The sequence below is a fragment of the Parus major genome, chromosome 3, assembly GCF_001522545.3.
Source record: "Parus major isolate Abel chromosome 3, Parus_major1.1, whole genome shotgun sequence".
NCBI lineage: Eukaryota > Metazoa > Chordata > Aves > Passeriformes > Paridae > Parus > Parus major.
The window spans coordinates 14,028,714-14,050,185 of NC_031770.1; the positions used below are offsets into that span (position 1 = coordinate 14,028,714).

Genomic DNA, 21,472 nt, shown 5'->3' on the forward strand with positions numbered 1-21,472 from the left:
CTGTCACTGAGATTCATATACTTTTATCTTTCTATTTAAAGAAAAAATTGAATGCTTTTTTATTGACACCTTCCAGAACAATGTTGTCATAAATGTATTTTAATATCAACAATGGGGCAGCCTTCAGACAAAGGGCTGCTTGAGCACAGAATGTCATTGCAGTTGATAAATACAGTGCCATAGCAGAGGAAGCTGATTACTTTGTGAGTTTTGGAATGAAACAATGGAAAGATTAGGGAGGAAAGATCTCCTGTTAATAAAAGGCCAGCTAATTCTCTTTTCAGTAATGAGTAAATAGGATTGTTTTGTGCATGTTCAGAGGCAGCTGGCAGAATGTGTGAGAGAAGTTTCTTACAGGTCATAGATCCAACAAGCTTCATACACAAAGAGTAAAAGCAGCTCATTTCTGTGAATTTTAGTGATCAGCCTGGAGATACAATTATGAGCACCTTTCATGAACAGATGTATCTTACATTCATTAGTATGCTATTGTGGAGATATTGCAGCTCCACCACTAGAAGGGAAAACCCTTAGTGACATGTTTCCTACTTCTCTTTAACAACAGAAAATCTATAGCTGGTGCTAGCATCAAAAATTATAACCCTCACTGTCCAACCTGAAATATTCTGCCTGATGTATGATTTTTATGAAATATTTCGTCTATGGGCAAATCACGTTTTGCTTAGAAACAGAGCAGCACTTGCACCTAGGAGAGGATCACAAACAGGCTGTTCACCCAAGAGCAGTCTGAGTGGCAGTGGGGAAATGTACTTAAAATGCAGTACCTTTTTCAGTGCTGTGTGTGTAATGGCAAAACTCCAAAGCCCCTTTCTCTGCATCATTTCTACCCTTCTCTCTCGTACTCTCACATGAATAAGGGATTTAGCAAGAAGGTGGTGAGGGTTTGTTTTAGCCCAGTCCTTATGGAAAATCATTGAGTACTTTGGACTGTGAAGTGGGTTGCAAAGTGCATTTTGAACTGCTTCTGTTATCTTTAATTACTCAGAAACCATATGTCAGATGTGTGTGAAGGCATTGAATGGGATGTTTCTAAGTGGTGATTTATGGTTAACCAAAAAAATTATAAATGGAAATGGGCTCACTTTGAAAATACATCCATCTACTAATAGTACATGGAGGAGAAATGGGGACAGTCAGTTTATAGCAAAACATCCTTGAAAATAAAAAAATGATAAATATGTAAATGAGACCAATCAACATCAACAAAACTGTGGTATTTGCAGATGATATAGCAAACAGATAAAATTTGAAATAGCTCACAAATCCTAAGCCTAACCCATAAAACATTCATCAGAAATATTCATGATAATGTAGGGACAAAAAAGTGGGTAATCAAATAATAGATTTGCATATAAAAACACAGGCTTTGTGTGAAAGCCTCTTTACTCTTGCAAGATCATGCACAGAAAGAAAGTTTAAGCAAACTGTAACCTATTTAAAGAAAACAGCTATTAATAATGTGATATCTCCATATGGTAAAATGTGGATGGCCTGATGGATACAAATGAGACACTTCAATGTAGTTTATGTGTGTGCTCCCCTAGAATGGAGTAGGCTAAAAACGAAGAGTGACATTATTTCCTGAATGTGTTGCTGAAGAAAAACAGTATCTCCTGCAGTCCAGCATAGCTGTACTCGTGATTTTCATCACTAACGCATCATTCCTAAGTGTGTTTCTGAGAACAGGGTAGGTGTTAAAGCCCAGAATTTGGAGGGAAATGATGGTCTTTGGAATCATCCACAGGGGATGAGGCAGTTGATTACAAGTTGGAAATGTGATGGTCAGAGGCTGTCCTGGGCATAGTAGACTTTGGCCTGTTTAGGACACTGGTTCAGAGGGTCCTTTGGGAAAGAGTCCTTAATAAGATAGAAGTTCAGAAAGGCTGGACATTCTTCAAGAAGGAGATCTTAAAGGCACCAAAGCAATGTCCTTAGGTGCTGAAAGATGAGCTGTCTCAGAAGAAGACCAACCTGGCTAACACAGAGCTTTCACAGGAGCCCAGGGAAAAAAATAGAGTTTATGACCTTTGGAAAGGTCAGGCAACTCAGAAAGAATACAAAGATGTCATTAGGTCATGTAGAGAGAAAATTAGAAAGGTAAAAGCTCAGTTAGAATTCAATCTAGCCACTGCTGTGAAAGGTAATAAAAGGGGTTTTATTCATATATTAGAGACAAAAGGACCAAGGAAAATCTCATTCCTTTAGTGGATGCAGGGGGAAACATTGGCACCAAGGATGAGGAAAGCACTGAATTACTTAATGTTTTCTTTGCCTCAGCCTTTAAGAGAAAGACTGGTTACCTTCAGAAAATCTCCTGAAAAGAGGTTGTAGCCAGGTGGGGCTTGGCCTCTTCTCTCCAGCAAATGGACAAGAAGAAATGCCCTCAAGCTGTGACAGGGGAGGTCAAGGTTGGACCAGGGAGAATGTCAGAATTTCCAGAACAGGTTTTAAGGCATTGGAACAGGCTGCCCATGGAAGTGGTGGAGTCACCACTCCTGAAGGTGTCCAAGAAACAGCTGGACATCACAGGTTTCCTTGACATGGTGGTGTTTGGTCAAAGGTTGGACTTGATGATTTTGGAGGTCTCAATGATCCTTGAGGGACCCTTCTAACCCAGAATATTCTGTGAAATATCTGTCTTTCCCAACCTTAATAATTCTAGGTTGAATGAGGGATGAGTCCTCCCTAAGAATCCTAGCTCTGTTTCCCTTCAAAGTGAATGAAGGCTTTTGAATTTTCTGGCTTTCAAAGAAAAATAATTCCTTGATACTTTCCTGCTTTTGCTATGCATTTTAGTATTTTTCCAAACATTTAAACTGCTGAGACCTTTAAATAGATGTAATTTGCCTGAAAATATCAAATACTTTTCAGTCAGAATATCCAGGAAAGATCTCATTTTTTTTCTATTTGGACTGTCCAAGGACTTTCCAGAATGGACACTAATGACTGTGATTCATAGTTGAAAATCTAGTTGACTTGGAAATGTTGGTATGGAGGTGTTGATCTGACCTCCCTGGTGAAGCTTCAGTTTTAGTTACTAAGACCAAATCTTTTGGGTTTCATCTGATTTTTTCCCCCTTTCTTAGAGAGTGAGAGCCCATTTGAGCAATTTTCTAGTTTGTCATTATCTTCTCAATCATCTGAATTCCTTCAGTTGCTGACAAAGCATGAAATGACCGTTCTGCAGACTGTCATGTGGTGCAGCAACTTTCCTGTTCTGGGAGAAGGATCTTTTCTTCTTAAATAAAATGTTCATAGTTATGAAATAAGCTTATGGGCTCTAATTATCAGAGACTTCTCTTACTAAATACGCAACTGAAATTTTCCTACATAAAACTCTTTAAGAATACCACAGGTCTGAGGTTGCCATCTTGTTGCCACAGCTCTCCAACTTCTGCACAACTCTGGCTTCATGTTAATTTATCAAATAAGTGTTCAGGAAAGCAGATTGGTTGTTTTTTCTACATGTTTAGTCTACTCCTAGGTATTAGTCAACTGGAACGTGGCAGTTCTTCTGGACTTCCATTTAACCAACTTGTTTACACTCCCAGAACTAATTAACCCTCCAGTTACTAAATTAAAAAGCAGTCCCATGCAGGCACAAACCTGGCAAAATCAATCTGACATGCTCTGCAGCAGCTATGTCATCTTCAACCTGCACAGAAAGAACTTAATTTGGAGTAGAGACAGTCAAAAGCAAAGCTAAGTCTCTTTTTTTCTGATGCTGTTTCCTGGTGTTACTACGAGGAGGTAAAGTAGATTTGTGAATCTTGATCTAACAAGGCCTGATTTGGGCATCATATTTATGGGAAAATTGGTCTGATTGTGTTACCCTGTGCAAGCAAAAGATGCTTCATGTCTCTACCCTGAGGCACAATCCCCTTTAAAATTCATCATCAGTTATTTGCTCTTTTTGAAGGGTTTAAGGTAAAACATAATGCTTTGGTTCATCATTTGCTTTCAAACCCAACCTGGGTGCAGCCTAAGGAAACTCAGCTGTGAGGATGAAGTACTTCTTGAACTAGAAGATGTCACAGAGGAAAAAAAAAAACACCATTACTGGCTCTGTTTTTATTTTGGAGGTATTTTATATTTTATAATTCTTTAAGAGATGCTGGAAAAAAACACTTTTTAAGAGCATGAACTGTGGTATGGATAAGAGAACTTGATGAGCTAAACCCTTAATGAGCTCTGGAGATCATAGAAAGCTGAAGTTTTAGGGTTGGGGGAATCCACCAGAGCTGACACTCCTGGAAACAACTTTTCTGTCCAAGGAAGATAGCAGCCATGTACTGCTTCCTCACAAATTTGTAGAGGAAAAGTAGCCCTGAATCATGTATTTACTCAACTACTTAGTGCATTCAAGATTTTCTGGTTTTCTCTTTGCTGAGACTGTGGATCCAGTGATAGTTCCTAAGGACAAATGCTGCTGCTCTGTGACCTAGATACACAAGCACCAGCTTATTTCATAAACAACAACCAACCTGATAGATGATGCTAAAATCTCTCCTGTTTGCCCCTGTAGGCTAAAAGTCAAGTCACACTTTCTTTTGACTCAATTAGATCACACTGAGTTACCTTTTATGTTTTATCCAGACTCAGAGGAGTTGTTTGCCAACAACAAAGACCAGAAGACAGAACTTTGAATCAAGGGTTGTGTCTCTCTGTGGCTGGGGAAGGACCACAACTCTTGGCTTGATTTTAAGTCTCAGCTAGAAGCTTTGGCAGAATGAGAAGACTTCAGTTTCTTTAGCAAGCTATGACAACCTGGCAAATTGATGAATTCACCATCCAGACCTTCTTCAGCAGTAGCCATCAGGCTGCCTGGGCTACCAAGTGGCTAACCCATCCCATGTGCTCCTAAAATCAGCTTCATTAAGCTCCTGCAGGTGACTCTGTGACACTTCTCAGCGTAGAGCCCAAAGACATGGGAGGGAAGAGGGGGAGGCAGGAATCACAGGATCACCTAAGGACGAGCAGTCTGTCTTCTGCTACCAAGAAAGCTGTTCAGCATTTCACAGCTTCTCCAGTTTTTCTTGTATTGTGTGCTGCCTCATTTGATATGCAAAAGGCTGGGCTAAAATAAGTTCATTAAAGCTATTTTGAGAAAATGGCTATGATTCAGTGTAGCCAAAGCATTTGCAAATTGTACCTAGGCAGGAGTTGCTTTCTACCTTTCATTGCATCGTTTGGATTACCTGCTATTTATTTTTTTTCAAGCGGAAAAATATGTATTTTTGGGATCTGCTGTGATATATAAGTTAAATAGTGCATGCTTATAAAAGTATTTATTTGCATCCCTAAGGTGAAAGTGGTACACAGACCATTCTGTGTACCAAAACACATACTGAATAAGGTAAAAGTCATCCTTTGGTAGTAAATACTCCAGGGTATATTCTCAAGGTGCAACTCTATGGATATTAAATTCTAATTTACATTATAGGAACTTCTGTGTAACTTTCTGCATCTTAAGGGCAGGCTGTGAAAATAAGTATGCTACTTAATGCATTTAAATTAGTCTGTGCATTTTCTCTCAGGGAACAGAGGACTACTGTTCAAAAACACGAAGGCAAGTAACCAACATAGGCAAAGAAATTCAAGATTCAGGCTGTTACCCCAAAGAATAAATGTTTGAATGGGGCCATTACTGTGTCGTGGGGTTTTCCCTGTAGCCCTGGACAAGTCAGCAGGCTGGTGGTCAGGCAGGGAGCAATCAGGGGAGGCTTCCTGGCTCCAGCAGCTGGACTTGCAAGTCCCAGATGCCACCACCCCAGCTGACAGTCTGTGTTTGATGGTGGTCAGAGGGTTGGAGCAGGGTTTTTCCAAAGTGGAGGGGTTGGTGGCACCTCAGACCTCAAAATCACGTAAGAAAGCTTGTCCTCTGCCAGACGTTCACGTCACAGCCTGACAGCAGCCAGGGTGTGTCAGTCCTCTTTTGCCCCCCTGCCCTTTGAGAAGGGTTCCCAGGGATGGGATGTGAAAGGCAAGCAGCCACAGGGGCTTCTCCAGGGGTCCTGTATCCCATGGTGCTGGGGGAGCCGGGCAGAGCAGCACCTCGTGCCGCTCTCTGTACGGCCGCGAGCTGCCAGGGCGCTTCTCCTTCTCCGGGCAGTGATGTTGCTTCAGGTAACCCTCCTGCAGCCTGTGGGAACATCAGCCCCTGGACAGCACACTTTTGTGCTGGGTGTGAAAATATAGGATGCCTGGGTGTTCTAAATTGAGTTTTCTTCATGCCAGTAGCAGCTATGCCTTGTGTTCTAAAGACAATAAGCAATGAACGAAGACTGGGTGGCTTTATTGTCATCTATAAACCTTTTGCTGCATCATCACTTGGTATTCTGCTTTTCCCTGCCAAGGCTTATCCGTGGAAGAGATCTTCCACTTGCAGTTACTGTTGTCATCCCTTGCACAATTAAAAAAACCGAAGGAGAAATTCATTATCCATGTCAGTTACTCACTGCCCATGTCAAAGAGCAGAGATTTAATTACAGTTTTGCTACATTTCAGGGAAAGAAAATCTGATCTCAGTCTTTTGCTAATGCTTGGGTGAAACAAAATTACAAATAAAGTAAAAACCCTTAGAAGAAGAAGCTAGGAAATGTAAAATCAATTAATAGTGTCCATATCAACATTTTCTAAATTTTCTATTCAAAAAGTCCCAGAAAAACATGCTAATATTTGCATATTTTAATTGAAACACATCGGAGCACAAGAAAGAAGTATTTCATAATTCTTTTTATGTGGTTTAGTATCTTGATGCTTGCTTTCTTTGATAAAATAAACTTAGAAAGAAAATGCATTTTGTCATTACTTGCTTTTGTTGAGCAAGAATGAGATTTGTGGTAATGAACTGTTAGCAGAACCTTTATTTGTTAACTGCATCGGTGTGAAGCCAGCATTAAAGACTGAAGTATTTAATGGGAGAATCATCCTGCACATCATTTCAGGTCCCTGTTTTACAGCTGTCTAGACAGAGAGAGAGAAAAAAAAAGGGAACCAACTTGTCTGAATGTATGCTAAATGCTTTAATGCCTCTCCCCAGTGACATACTGTTCAGATTACCTGAATTCATAAAATATGGAACGTGGGCAAATGCTTGTGTGAGTTCCCACTTGTGTGAGTTCTATTTTAAGAGGAAACTTTGATCCAGTGTTTTCTGCCCTCCTCCATGCCAACAAAACAGATAAAACTAAGTGCATGCTAAATTAAGATAGTCATTTTGCATATATAAATGTAGGCTTTCAAGTAGCCTCATTCATCCAAAATGAGATTTGAGGCTGAAATGCACAGTTCTTAAAGAAGGTCTCAGCCCAGTGGTAAAAAAGAAAAAAAAAACAAAAACAAACCACCACACACAAAAAAAACCAACCACAAACTACCCACCTCTGCAACTGAAAATGTTGTGAATGATGAAGATTTTTTTCTCAGTAAGATTATTTCTCATTTGGCTTGCCCTGCTCCTGGGCAGTTTGCTGGACTTCCCCTGCCACCACTAGAGCAGGCGGGCTGGAGGTTCAGCATCACATGGAGATATTTCCTTCCTCTGGATCATTAAGTTTTGCAAGGCAGCCCCAGCCCAGGTCCTTGCATTAGAGGCATGAAGGTGATTATTGTGACTGGCAAACCTAGCGAGGAGCCTCAGAATTGATGGTCATCCTGTGGCACAGAATTAATCCTGTAATCCTTCTTTTCTCCCGTGGGTATGTTCACTGCACGCTGAGGAGGCTGCTATGTCTGCTTTCTGGCCAGCTCTTTGACATTCATCTCAGGTGCTTTTGGGTGGGATTTTTGTTCCAAGAGGGAAGGATGAATGCTGGCAAAATCAAAAAACTTTTCCCCAAAATCTGTCACTTCTTCACTACTGTCACTTTTCATCTCTTTCCTCCAGCAGATTCACTCTGTTTGGAAACAAAGGAAGTTCCAAGCTGTATTTTATTATGAGATTCATGTGCTTTCAAGGTAGAATAAATGACCATCTAAGTGACTTTGTAAATATAAGAAATATATATTTATTAATTAATATAAATAATTCTTAAGGTGGCTGAGTGGTACATTTATTAAATTTATTTGCATATACTACAGAACTAAGAACCCAGAATTGTCAGTTCTATTTACATTTTACATTTTCAAATATAATTCATCACCCATACATGGAAAAATATGTCTTTTTCTCATGTGATATGTCAGAATATTAACCTGAATTAAATAACTATCTTTTTATTGATAAAATCAGTTTATTCACTTTACTATCTCTAAATAATTTGCAAAAATTGTTCCCTTTTGTGTGTTAGTTACATGTTAACTCCCAAATTTCTCCATAGAATTTAGAATTAAAAAAAGGTACTGATTTGAAAACAGAACTGTAAATATGAAATTAAAGTTTTTAAGAAAAAAAAATAGATATTTTATAACTACAAAAAAAGATTTTTATAGGTTTTTTTTTCTATTAATCTTGTTGAGTGTATTGCAACTGTGCCAGTGAGTGAATGAAAAAGGTGTGGTCTCCTTGGAATTGTTCCAAATTTGCTCTAAATGAGATTTGTCTAAATATTTATTGTTGCCACTAGTAAATATTGTTTGTAGAAAGAAGAAGTCTGGCACCAGATTGGAAATAGCAATTCAGTTTCAGGAGGATTTCAGGAACACCTTCCCATATTAATTTTATCCAGCTTTTCTATTTATTTTAGGAATAATGTTAGTGGAATTGACATGTTGCAGTGAAGGAGTGTTTCCCATTGCTATATAAATGCTGATATAATCCTCAGCATTTATGGAAAACAAATGTTGAGATTAAGTCAAGACATTTATTTTCTAAGCAGGAAATGTTGATTCTCTGACAGCATTATATTGCACAGCCTTTATTTTTATTATGCCAAATGATTGATGTGGATTTAATCATTAGTTTGATGGCTCCTTTGCTCAGTGGAGAGGCAACTGAGCATTTTATCATTATTAGTGAGCTGCATTTTGATTTTTCTATCAAAGGCTCTGCTGGCCCTAATTCATCCCAGGTGTAAAACTGGAGATTCATTTAGCCCTTTGTTTGTTTTGTGACCAAGCCAAGAACAATCTGCTCACAAAACACTGTGAATATTTATTTTGATTTCTAGAGCAGGAACCTGGTTTGGATGAAGACTTCCATATATGTGTGCAATTCTTTAAAAATAAATAGGAGTGGTGTACCTTTTGTGACTAAACTACTCACCACATGGCAGAATATATATAGTTATACACTGAAATACATGCCTGTGTGCTGGCATATACATAGGAGTAGTCTGGGAAACATTTAAATTGCTAGGATTCAGAATGGTAGACAGATACTAAGCCAGAAAATATTTTGAATGCTTGGGGAGCCAACACCACAGATGGAAATTGCAAATGGTTGTGAGAGAAATGGAGGAAGCTGGAGAACTCCTAGTGTCTGTAAGTTTTCCAGAGTAGTCAGCAGAAGACTGGGAGCTGGGGACAGGGACAGCCTTTTGACTTTCCCAGCTCAGAACCTCCCCTCTGAGAGCTGCTGATATCACTTTCTGAAGGAGGATGTTCAAGAGAACATTTCTGGAATAACTGTGGGATATTTCATCCACATAGAGAATATATTTGTCCACCTCATAGGGTGCTTCCTCTTCTGAGGAGAAGAAATGCACACAATAAATAGGAGGTTTCTCAGCACAAGTGCTAGGAATGATCTCTCCATTTTATCTTGTGCTTAGAAGTTTCTTCATTAAAACCAGGAATAATGCAGAATTTCATGTGGGGACAGAATTAAACCAGTTTATGTTATTTGGAAGCATTGTTTACTTCTGTCTTGTTTTTCTGCTCAAGAGCACAGAGATTTACATCTTTATCTGGAAATGTTTATCCTTTCTAGTGTAATTATGAAGTGAAGGTGCTCATTAGACATGTCTAATCCCTTTGTCAATCTTATCTTTTATTTGGAATGAGGTTTTTGTAGTGATCTGTTTTTTATCTTTATTCCCCACATTTTTCAGGCTTCTTGCACTGGATTTTTAAGATTTGTGCTTTTCCCATCTGTGCTGTGAGAAGGGGTGAGCACGATGCAGTGAAAAGAACGTGCTTATTTATTATTTCTACTTCCAATTAGATGAGACTCTTTAGGAGAGCTGGCAGCAGCAGAGCTCCCTGGAGGAAGGGGTGTTGGGTGTTTCTGGGATAAAGGGGCTTTGCAGATATGAGGCTGCAAGTGGTAGAAGAGTTAGAGGCCAGAGATGGATATGTGTCACTCAAGGTCTGCCCTGGAGATCAGGGAGCAGCCCCAGAGGTGACAGACAGGATTTACAGGAGGTCTGAGCAGAGCTTACAGCCACTAGGAACAAGCCATTGAGAAACTTGGCCATTCGGTGTTCAGGGATGGACTGCACAAAAGAGGGAGACAAACTTTTCAGCAGGGCCTGTTGCAGCAGGACAAGGACCAGTGGTTTTATACTAAAACAGGGTTGATTTAGATTGCGTATAAGGAAGAAGCTTTTTAGTCTTTGGGCGCTGAACCACTGGAATGTGTTGCCCAGAGAGGTGGTGGATGAGCCATCCCTGGAAACATTCAAGGTCAGGTTGTTCTGGTCTCTGAGCAACCTGATCTAGTAGATGGATGTCCCTCTGGGAAGGTGGTCTGGATGACCTTGAAAAGTCCCTTTCAACCTCTACTATTCTGATTCTCTGAACTCCAAACCTCCAAAGGCACTGGATGTCAGGGTAGGGAGGATATAAAATCTTCACTGTTCACTTCCAATATCCTGTAAGGTTTTTCTGCTTTAAAGTTAATTATCCTAGTTGATACTCTAATAAAAGCTGCCTTTTTTGAGCTTAAAACCCTTTCACCCTTCTTTGGGACATCCTGTGCAGGGGAAGGTCAAGACACATTGCCTCAAAACTCATGATTTGAAGTGCCCCCACACGGCACTGTCCAGACTGTTTTGTCATTACATTTTCACCGTGTGCCACATCCTGGCTCCTCCATTCCCTGATCCTGACCCTCTGTCGGGAGATCCAGTGCTGTGAGCTGAGGCTGGAGGCACATTTGCAGCAAAGGAGTAACCTCCAGGCAAGAGCAGAGGACAGAGCCAAGAGGCAATGAATTTCTACAGGGGAAAGTAAATGGATTTCAGTTCATCTGCGACAGCCATGTGCCCAGGCATAATTGACAACACAAACTGTTTATTTAAAAATAAGCTTGGTTTTGCCTGTGTTTCTTGGTTGCAGACTTAAACACACTAACAAGTAAAGTGGCTTTTCACGAGCCTTCATCTGTCAGTATCAAGGATCCTGTTTCGTATTCCCAGGACCCAGAGTAGCTCTGAATAGCACATTATATTTCCATCCTACTGTGCTGCCAGGCACTGTGCTTTCAGGGTAACAGATAACATGTTAACGACTGAAACAGGCTGTAAAAATGAGGGGAGAATTGTGTCAGCAGTGGGCAATCACTCAGGTCTCCAGAGGGAGGGCCTCCTAAAGGGATCTCAGCTAAGCACTGCACAGGCTTAACTCCCAGGCAGCACCTTCCTGTGAGCTGGACAGTCTCCAGGCTTCAGGCACCTTTCCCACACAGGGAGATTGATTTCATATTCATAAAAATCTAGGGCGTATTTGCTCTTGATTTTGGTGGTGTGCAGTCAACATCAGTCCCAGCAATGTGACAGTAAGGTATCTTTTTATCTGCACATATAGGGATGCTTCTATTCCCCGTATTTTGTGAATCTGTTGGCAGGCTGAAAGCTCTCTGCACTCAAGTGGCAAAGCTCTCAGTTGCCACAACTCCTCTGGTTCACAGGAGACTGAGTAATAGCAGAGCAATAATCGTTCTTTGGGGAAGACCACCATTCTTGGAGGAAGACCAGCCAGGAGCCCTCCCTTCCTCTTCTGGCTCTTATTCACTCTCAGTAGCCTTTTTTAAGCTTACTCCAGCTCTTACTCCAGCACTGACCTTGTCTAATCGTATTGATTGTTAGTAACTGAAGGCTAATTAGGAAGAGAGTTGCTATGGCAATTCTTGAGTCATACATATAAAGAGAAAATACTGCTAAAACCACTAGTGCATGGTGACTATTAGCATAGTTAAACAAATTAAAAAATATAATTCATTCAGATATATGCTGGAATTCAAATGAAGACCTAGTATGCAACAAGCAAGTTTTTCCCTTGCTTCCACATTTTCCTCTTTGGTGGTAGTTTTTTTTTTCTTTTATTTGTATGTTGAATGAGTTATACATAATTTTAGGATTAAATGACAAAGTAGGCTTTGTGTTGTTCTCCACCCCCACCCAGCAGCCCACACAAAATATGCCACAACAAGTTTCATGTGACAGGAGAATGGCTCAGGCAGAGGGTAATAGGACTTGGAACCCCCCAGATTTCTGGGTCATTTGTTCATATCCAGTCCGCGTGTGTGTGATGAATGTTTTATTTTCACATGGGTAGGCTGATGGCTGGCATACCATGAGAGGGTGATCTCAGCCTGTGCCCTCAGGAGATGGTGATTCATTGCAAGTTAAGGCTGCCACAGCTGGTTGTCAGCAGCAGCAGCCTCTTTTGGCCAGACTTTGAAATGGGGTCTCAGTGGGTGTCCACACTCCTTTGTGGGGCACTGTGGGAAGGTTTGATTGCTTCGGCTGTGCTCTGCCTCATCTGTGGATAAATGGAAGGTTTTGCTATCCACATCAATAAAGTATTTTTACCTCACTTTTAACTAAATGTAACCCAAAAGAAAATCAAGTGCATTCTCGCTGTTTAATGGGGGTCTTCCTTTTTGTCCTTTGGAACCTTCCTAGGTAATCATGTCACTGACAGATCTGAGCTCTCCTAACAGGTCTCCATGTGCACATCTTTAGGGAGGAGGATACAAGAGCATCCTGGTGCTGCCCTTCTGGGCTCTTTGAATGATGAGGCAAAAGGTATCTAGGAGAGTCACAGGTCTAGATGGGAGAGACTCGTGTCCTGAGTTCAGGTCATAACCTGAACTCCAGGGGCGTTTCTCTGCCCCTCTCAGTCTTCAGTGGATGAATGTCCTCAAATTGACATTAGCAGCACACACAGTGAAAAAAGTGAGCAGAAGTGGAGTCATTTTGCAGCACTAAGCTCTTTTAACAGATCTCATAAATAAATATACTCTGTGGGGCTTCTTGGGACTTACATGCTCAGAGGTTCATTCATTTAACTGAAAATAAGTTGTAAAATTGATTAGAAGTGTGTGCTAGTTGAAAAAAGACAACAAAAAACAAACACACAAAAAGCACACAAAAAAAATCAAAATATACAAATATGTTTGAATTCATTATGACCAACTAAATCTGAAACACCTGATGTGGGGCATGATGTCATTAATTCAGCCTCCATGGCAGACAAAAATGAAAACCCCACATACTTAAGTTGGTGCATAGTCTGTCCTCACCAAAGGCATTCACATGGAGCACAAGGGATTCACTTGGGGAATCTCTTAGCCAGAGCCATGCTGCAGTGTCATCTTGGAACTGATGGAAAGAGTATAATGCAACCCTGTTACCTTTGTGTACAGAACATGGTGAATGCTGGTGCTGCTGGTTGCTTTCTGTTTGCTGTATCTTTATTCATGGAAGAAAAATGCCCTTCAGTCCAGGTATCTGGTCTCTGGTCCAAATTTGAGTAATCTCAAGACAAATCATCTTTCAGATGGAATTCTGATCATGTTCCGTAATATTATGCTATATTTGTTTCTTCATTTTGATATTAAAATAATTCAAAAATGCATGTTTTCTTCCCCATCTGGTGGAAGAAGAAAGAGTATATCATTTTTCTTTTAGCTTTAATTCAGTATTTAACATGCAAAAAACATTCCTTTAAATCTGAGCTAATTTGCTGTCACAGGATTGCCTTTAAGTTTGTGTACTTCTGTGTTCTGTGTATTGAGCTGTGTGCTATCTAGAGAAAACACTTATTCAAAATTGCAGAAAAATATGCACTTCTCTAAAATGTAGAATGCTAATGTAAACACAGATCCACTATTAAAACCAATGGATTTTCATTCCTTCCACTGCAGAGTCTGAAATCTTCTTCAGTCTCAACTAAAGCAATGATATTTATCAGAAATGATGGATTTAATTTTCTTTATTTATTTTTTAAGTATGTTTCATCAGCATGACTTTTCCAAACAGCAATTTTTGTGGTTTGGAATCTCTTCAGGAATTGTTTTTCCCCATTATCAGTAGTATTTTCTCAAAAGATTTTACTGGAAATACAAAAAGGTTTCGCCAGGCTTGCGTGTGAAACAAACTTACAGTGAAAACACTGTAAGTTCCATTTTATTTATGTCAATACAGGAAGTCAGAAAAAATATAAGTATATGCAATTCTGTTCAACAAAGGAATAGACACAGCAACTAAGGAAAACATGATATTTTTTATTCAAACCACATTACTTTTTTGGCCTCCTGCTTTAGTGCTATGGCTAGGGAGGAAGATTCCTCTTTTCTCATGATGAAGAAGGAAGAGCTAATTCCAGTAGGGCTTTTTGCATCATGTCTAGGTCAAATTTCTTTCTATGCCCCAGTTATATACCACCCAGGATAGTGGGGAAGAGAAGGGCTCCCAGGTAGGATAAAGTACTCTGACCCAGGAGGAATGGGTTGTTCCCAAGGATATGAGAATTGCTCTGGGTTCTCGAGGGTATTGCCTCATTCCTATGGAATGGCTCTTCCTGAGGGCTCCCCATATAAAGGCTGGGCCCAGTTTAGGATTTCCTTGTGAAAGCCCCACAGGAGCAGAAAGCCTTTCTTTGTTTAGTGCTTCTCCAGAGTGGGTTACAGAGCAGCAGTGGCAGCAGCCTCCTGGTAAATGGGGTGAGATGTGCAGAAAGGCAGCTGCTGCCTGCTTGCAGTAAGAACTCACTGACCACACCCTGTGGCCTTGGGTTTACTATTATTATTATTATTATTATTATTATTATTATTACTACTACTACTACTACTACTACTATTACTATTACTACTACTATTACTATTACTATTACTACTATTATTGCTATTATTACTATTATTGCTTTTATTGGAATATTGTACATATACACACACAAACACAGAAACATATTACTATAGTGAATTTTGGCCCAAGTTTAATGACATCTTCCCTTCCCCATTAAGACTTTCTTATCTGTGTGAAGCCCTGCAGTGTTTGCTGAAAAGGGTTATAACTCAGGTGGGAGCATATGATTTTCCAAGGTTTCATAGTGGACAGCTGTTCAGTTATTTGTAAAATAAGACTCTAGGTATTTTGATTCAGGCTCCTCTTTGCTGCCACTGGGCAAAAGAGTTAGGGTTTGTGTGTAATTCCCATGTTTGCATGTCATCTCTGCATCCTCCAATACAGAACCTGCTGATTTGGGGTTAATGGTAATTTTTTTCTGCTCATGATGGTATCATAATTACATTAATAAGTCTCACTGCACACTTGTTTTGTAAAGCTTTTGGTTTAGTAGCTTCTTGGTGGTATGTGGTTTTTTCTCTGTCAGTCTATTGCAAGGCAGAGGTTTGGATTTAACTTTGGAAGCATAAAACAATATCCTTTTCCCTGGTTAGACTATATGTAATCATACAAACATTTATGCAGTACCATCTTAGCTGAGCCTGGTGTCAAAGCTCAAGGATAAGAGTTTGTAGGGTCAAGGCTTCAGTTAGACACAAAACATAAGAATAGTAAGTAGCTTTTATGGAAGGGAAGGATGAATGCAAATAGAAAAGAGGAGACAAGGAAATCTCTGAGCAGGAAAAGAATATTTCACAGGGAGAACCCTTAACACTGAATAAGAGAAACCTAAATCCTTTCAGGAGAACATTTGAAAGATGTAGTGCATGGTGCTGGCAGCTGTTGGATGATGTCTGTATTTATAATTGGGCTTAACATTAGGCAATGCTAATATTTTTCTTATGACAGGTCAAGTCATGGAGATTTATTTTCATTGAAGTGGGTGTATGTACCGTATGATTTGCTCTGGCGAATAGTACTTAGTGTTCTGGGAGGATTTTTAATACAAAAACTGAGGAGTAAGAATTATATAATTTTTTTTAATTTCCTATCTTAGCTAAAATGTTTAATTGTGCCTATCTGAAGCACTTGTTATTGTGGATACTCCTGTTTCTGTAATGTATTTGAATTACTAATGAACTGTCCTCCAGAGGCCTCTCATGAATGTGTGCTTCCTTAAAACATTTCAAAACTGTCTGCTGAAGTATCTGGGAGCATCTGCTTCAGGATGATCTGTTTGGAAGGGCTGTCACTAGACTTTGGGTTCTGGAAGCCACACGTTCTCCCAGTCCAAGACAGTCTGCCTATTGATTTTTACCAGAAATTATTTGCTGCACTTCCTCATTCTGCTGCACTCCTGAATGATTATCTCAAATGCAATTTCTTCATCTTCCCAGGTTATCTTAATAAACTATTCATCATTAACTGGCTACTAAATGCAAGAGAGGAGTAATAAAAGATAAGTAGCAATAAATGCTGCTTGCTCATTTCCATGGAAAGAGATGCAATTTAGGAATATCAGCATCTCTGAAAGAGAAGGTCCCTTGCTCAGCTGACCACCCATATTTGTCTGCCAGCATGGTCTCAACATCCTCTGGAGCCCATCATGCCTGAGGGGAAGTGCCATTGACTGAGGGGGTGTTTCTATTTTACACACATTTTTCTGTCTTCCCTGCAAGCTTTCATAGTCAAAGATAAAATTTAGTAATACCTGAAGCCAGGAGCAGGAGGTATGTCTGTCCCAGGGGCTGGAGGGCACTGAGTTCTAAGCCCCATCTCTCTCTGGGCTGCATGTGTAGAGTCAGATTTCTGTGGAAAGCTGCCATTTCCTCCACAGAACCTTTTTCTTGTTTGACCCTACAAAGTTTCATGCATTTTCAACATGGCAATAAACTAAAAGGAGTATAAAATACCCTTAGTTTTGGAGTATGAAGAGATATCTACCCCCCCCCCCAAACTGTACTGATTATAAAATCAATTCTTATAATGATGCAGCTTCGTCTGCTGGATCTGGTTGTTATCAGTCCCAATTCTGCAGACTAATCGTGTGTTTTTTCAGATTAGAGAGACCAATTTAAAACCGTTACATGGACAATTAATTTGAAGGAACCAAACTCTCCACAGACTTTCATCTGGATTGCTGGCATGGTGCTAAAGCACCAATAGAAATAAAATCCCCTTCGCTTCTCTCTGCCTTGCAGAAATTTGCATTTTATTTTTTTGCCATGCCTGCAGGGATTTATTTGAGAATGTGGTTTCACGCCCTTTGGAGAAGACAGGAAGGTACAACATTGTCACTTCCTGATAATCTCCCCCAAAAACTCATGCAACTCATCTGGCTCTAAGTGTGGAGCTGCTATTAGTGTTCAGTTGGTTAAATGGCTTTTCCACTTATTTAGTAAGGCCAGTACAACACGTGTGTGTATCTTCAGCAAAGTAAAGAGATGATGAGAAGAGTCAGTCCTTGATTTCATTTCTGAAACATCAATATCTGCTAAAAGATATTACCCTGTAACTCCCTGGTGTTCAATAAATCATGGTAGAGAGACAAGTTTTTCATGTTCACAAGGAAAAGTGACAGGAGAAAGTGTCAACTATCTATTTTTTAAAGGTCAAAAGTCTCTAATATTTTTAAGAAAAATGGCTTTTCTTTTGTAACCTGTTTAAATCAATGTAGTAGTATTTTGCTGTCACTTTAGAGGGAAGGTTTCAAAAGTAGATTTTAGATCAGCTTGTTTCTGATCAGGCTGAAGAAGGAAGAGCCACTCCATCCATAGCAGAGAGACAGAGGTAGCCAGGTGTTTGATTTTTTGAGTTCAGACACGTCTCAGGCTGGTCCCATGGGGGCTCACCCAGTGAACGCTGGGCAGGATTGCCTGGGCGACACCACATTTACTTCTGAAGCTTGACATAAATTGTGGTATCAGTCAAACCACTGAGTAAAACTGACCTGGAAAATTGCTCTAAAGTGTATTTATATTTATAGAAAGGGGGGGAAATAATCATTGCTGGACTTTTTTCCCTTCTCTTGTCCCTTAAATGAACACAATGCTGTTGATTTGTGGCGGTACAGAGAGCACAGTGAGGCCACCTGCTCTGGGAATCAGTACCTTAAACCTCCAGTAGCACTGCTGATTGCAGGTACCTTTAGAGTGAAAGAAAAGCATTCATGGGAATCCACAAGATAGCTATGCCACAGAAAAATTGCATTAAAGGTGCAGGACAATAGCCAATAAAGACACAATTATAATTTATCACAGGGAATAGAAGGTGAGCAGATCAAGTGTGTAGCCTGTGCTCTGGAAGAGAGTTTAATGAAGCCTGTAGGAGTTGACAGGGATGGAGTCACCACCAGTACCACAGAGTAGGACCTTGTGCCTGGAGAGAGGGGAAATTCCTTCTTCACAATGTGTGCTACATCTGTGGACAAGGTGCACACACCAAGCAGGGACCAGAGAAGCCTTGACAGGCAAGGCAGTCCCCTCTGCTAGCCCACCACAGGGAGGAGAAATGCAGAAATCCATAAATCCCACATTTACTGTGGCTGTCAGACAGCCAAGCTCACCAGGTGGGCAGTAGTTTCTCCCTGTCATTCCTGTTGCTGGAATTACAAGGTCTTTGTGCTCAAAAATCACACATCCCTGGGCATCATGCAAGGGGCTAATGCTGGTCTAAGCTGTTCTTCTCCCTTGTGTGTGCTCTGCTCTTCTTTTGACTTGTTTTACCACTTGCTGATCTCTGCTGACCTTCTGTATCTGTATATAGGCACACATACATAAACACACTTTTTTTTTTTTTAACAATCATATTTCCAAGCAGGAGAAGGAATTACCCTCTACTCTATCCCTGCATGCTTCACTCTGATCCTGAAAGGAATTCCTATCATAAAAGGCATAAACTTCCAGTCCATTATTCTTTCGTTATTTTGAAATATGAGACCACTTGGCCCCAAGATCATTAGTTTGTGTGTTTAATACAGTCTTGTTTTTTTCTGACTTTGGTTAGGCTAAGAGACTTTTCCTTTAGTGGACTAGAAAGAAACTGCCATGAAGCCTAAGTCCCTTGTTAACAGAATTGTTTAAAAGGTTTTTTTCAATATATCTTGATTTTTACAAGTTATGCTCTGAGTGCAGAGGGTTTGAAGAGGAATCCTTCCTGTGGATCACACTGGGCTCTGCCACAGATGTCATGAAGTTGTACCCCTGGCCTTGCCTAAGGGCAGCTCTGCAGGCAGATTAAATTATTTTCCATCTCTCTCTCTTCTAGCACAGGCTCTGACTGTCTCACGTGGAAATGATACACTGCACTCAGTTGCTGGGGAATGGGTAATAACGATTCCACTTTGTGTCTTTAGTGGCAAATTAGAGGAAATTCCTTAATCATGTGGTGTCACATCTTGGAGTCTTACATTCCCCTTGCAGAAAAATAAAACCAGCTTTCCTTTGCGCCTTTGGAAAATGTGTGTACTGAATGCATTTTCATCTTTTAGGCTGTATTTGGGTAAACAATTTATGCTTTCAAGGATCACTGTTGATTTCAGTGCAACTCTGCATGTAGTGAAAACTTAGTTCAGGCAGATGCCTAAGCGCTTTGAAACCACTGAGTGGTTGGAATATTTGGGGTTGTTTTAAGAAATTGCCCCTGACTGTTTTGCACACCATCTATTCCAAAGCTTGTCTGTTTCAGAAATGATGCTGGGATTGCCAGCTGGGTTTCCTGCCGTAGCTACCAGGAGCACTAATAGTGGCATTCATTCCACACAAACAATGTAATAACAGCCCCATATTCTCTCTTGATGACATATAATCAGATCTGCATTATGAGCAATCATCTGTTTGTGTGTATTTATACTGTAAGACAAATCACTTGCACAAACACTAGCCAGCAATCCCTTTTTTCTCTTTGTAGCTGCTGCCTCAGGTATTATTTTCTCTCCTCTGCAGAGGATCTGAGTCTGCTGGGTTGGTTGTTTGATATGAGCAGCAGTGGTTTGCACTTTTAATGTCATGGATACCTGTATCCAAGACAGTGTTGTTTGGGATTTCCAGGAGCAGATGTGCACTTTTTGCTAGGTATGAATAAAATAGTCCACACAAATTATGGAAGCAAGCCCCAGATTGGTGATGCCTGTTGTTCAGAGTGTGTGACTGATCTCCTAAACAGAATGCTTTTGTTTTGTTTTATTTGTCCTTCTTACCTGAACAACAGTCCTGTCAGGTTTATGTACAGACCAAAACCAGGATTCATCTGCAAAGAACAATGATAAATAAAGTCATCAGCAATGGGATTTCCTGGAGAGAGTGGAGCAGAGGATGCAGTTCATTGCAATTGAGGGTCTTTTCCCTCACCACTGCAATCTTCTGAACACAGAGGGTGCAGCCCAGCACCAGAAGGGTTACTGCTTTCTGCCACTGACAATTTTCCCTTCTGTGCCTTTTGCTGATCTTGAGATGCCCATAACCTCAACAGCTGCAAAAGGGGTTTGCTTCAGCTGGAAGACAAAAAAAAAATCATTGTAAATGGAATATTTATATATGTCCATATTTCCATTACCTGTTTAAGAAAAAAAAGACTGTTGCCTTTGTGCCAGTGAATGGGAATGTTGGAATGAAAGCCAACTCATTTCCCACATCTCTGAAAACCCTCTCACACAGCTGTTATTTAATTCTTTTTAAAATATAATCTCTAGAAAACTTACTATTTTAAAAACCTAATCTTGCAAAAGCAGTTTAGAGATTCCTATCATCCTACCTCATTCCTTCACCATGCATCCTCCAGGCCTTCCAGAGTGCCATAGCCTGCTTGTGCCCTACCTTAATCAGATCTGTATCTTCCATTTCTTGAATCAAAACAAAGCCAATAACCTACCACACTCTTAGAAAGCCAAAACACTCTTCTGATGCAGAAACATTCATTTTTAAGCAATCCATTTAAAAAGCTGTGTCATCCAAGTTGTTCCAAAGTTAGATAGCAGATTGGATCATAAAAAATTATTACCCTCAGCAGCACTGTCTGCTGGGTGAGGTCACAACTGTATTATGGTTTCTTAATAACCCTTTTTTCCCTGTATATGGCCACCACATCTGCAACATTTTTTCCCTGAACTTCTTAGTGGCATGATGTATCTTCTGGCTAAGTGTATTTGTTGGTAATAATGTCCTGCTTCTTCTGAAGATTAGCTTTTTTCTAGAAAACTGATTTTTAGATTGTGAGGTATAGCAAATATACATGTGGCCAACCAAAAAGAGCATGAAGAAAACCAAAGCAAACCTTAAAGGTGTGAGACACATCCCATGTTGTTAGGCAAGTGAATTTTATACTGTCATATAAGTACCTCATAGGGAGTGTTTGCTTCTATTCTATTCTATTCTATTCTATTCTATTCTATTCTATTCTATTCTATTCTATTCTATTCTATTCTATTCTATTCTATTCTATTC

The 21,472-nt window shown here is 40.1% G+C and overlaps 1 protein-coding gene across 4 annotated transcripts in view; it reads left to right on the forward strand.

The window, feature by feature from the left end:
* The window catches only part of FSHR (follicle stimulating hormone receptor), an 81,422-nt gene that overhangs the window by 29,249 nt on the left and 30,701 nt on the right, over window positions 1-21,472 (forward strand). The gene's annotated exons all lie outside the window — the stretch shown is intronic.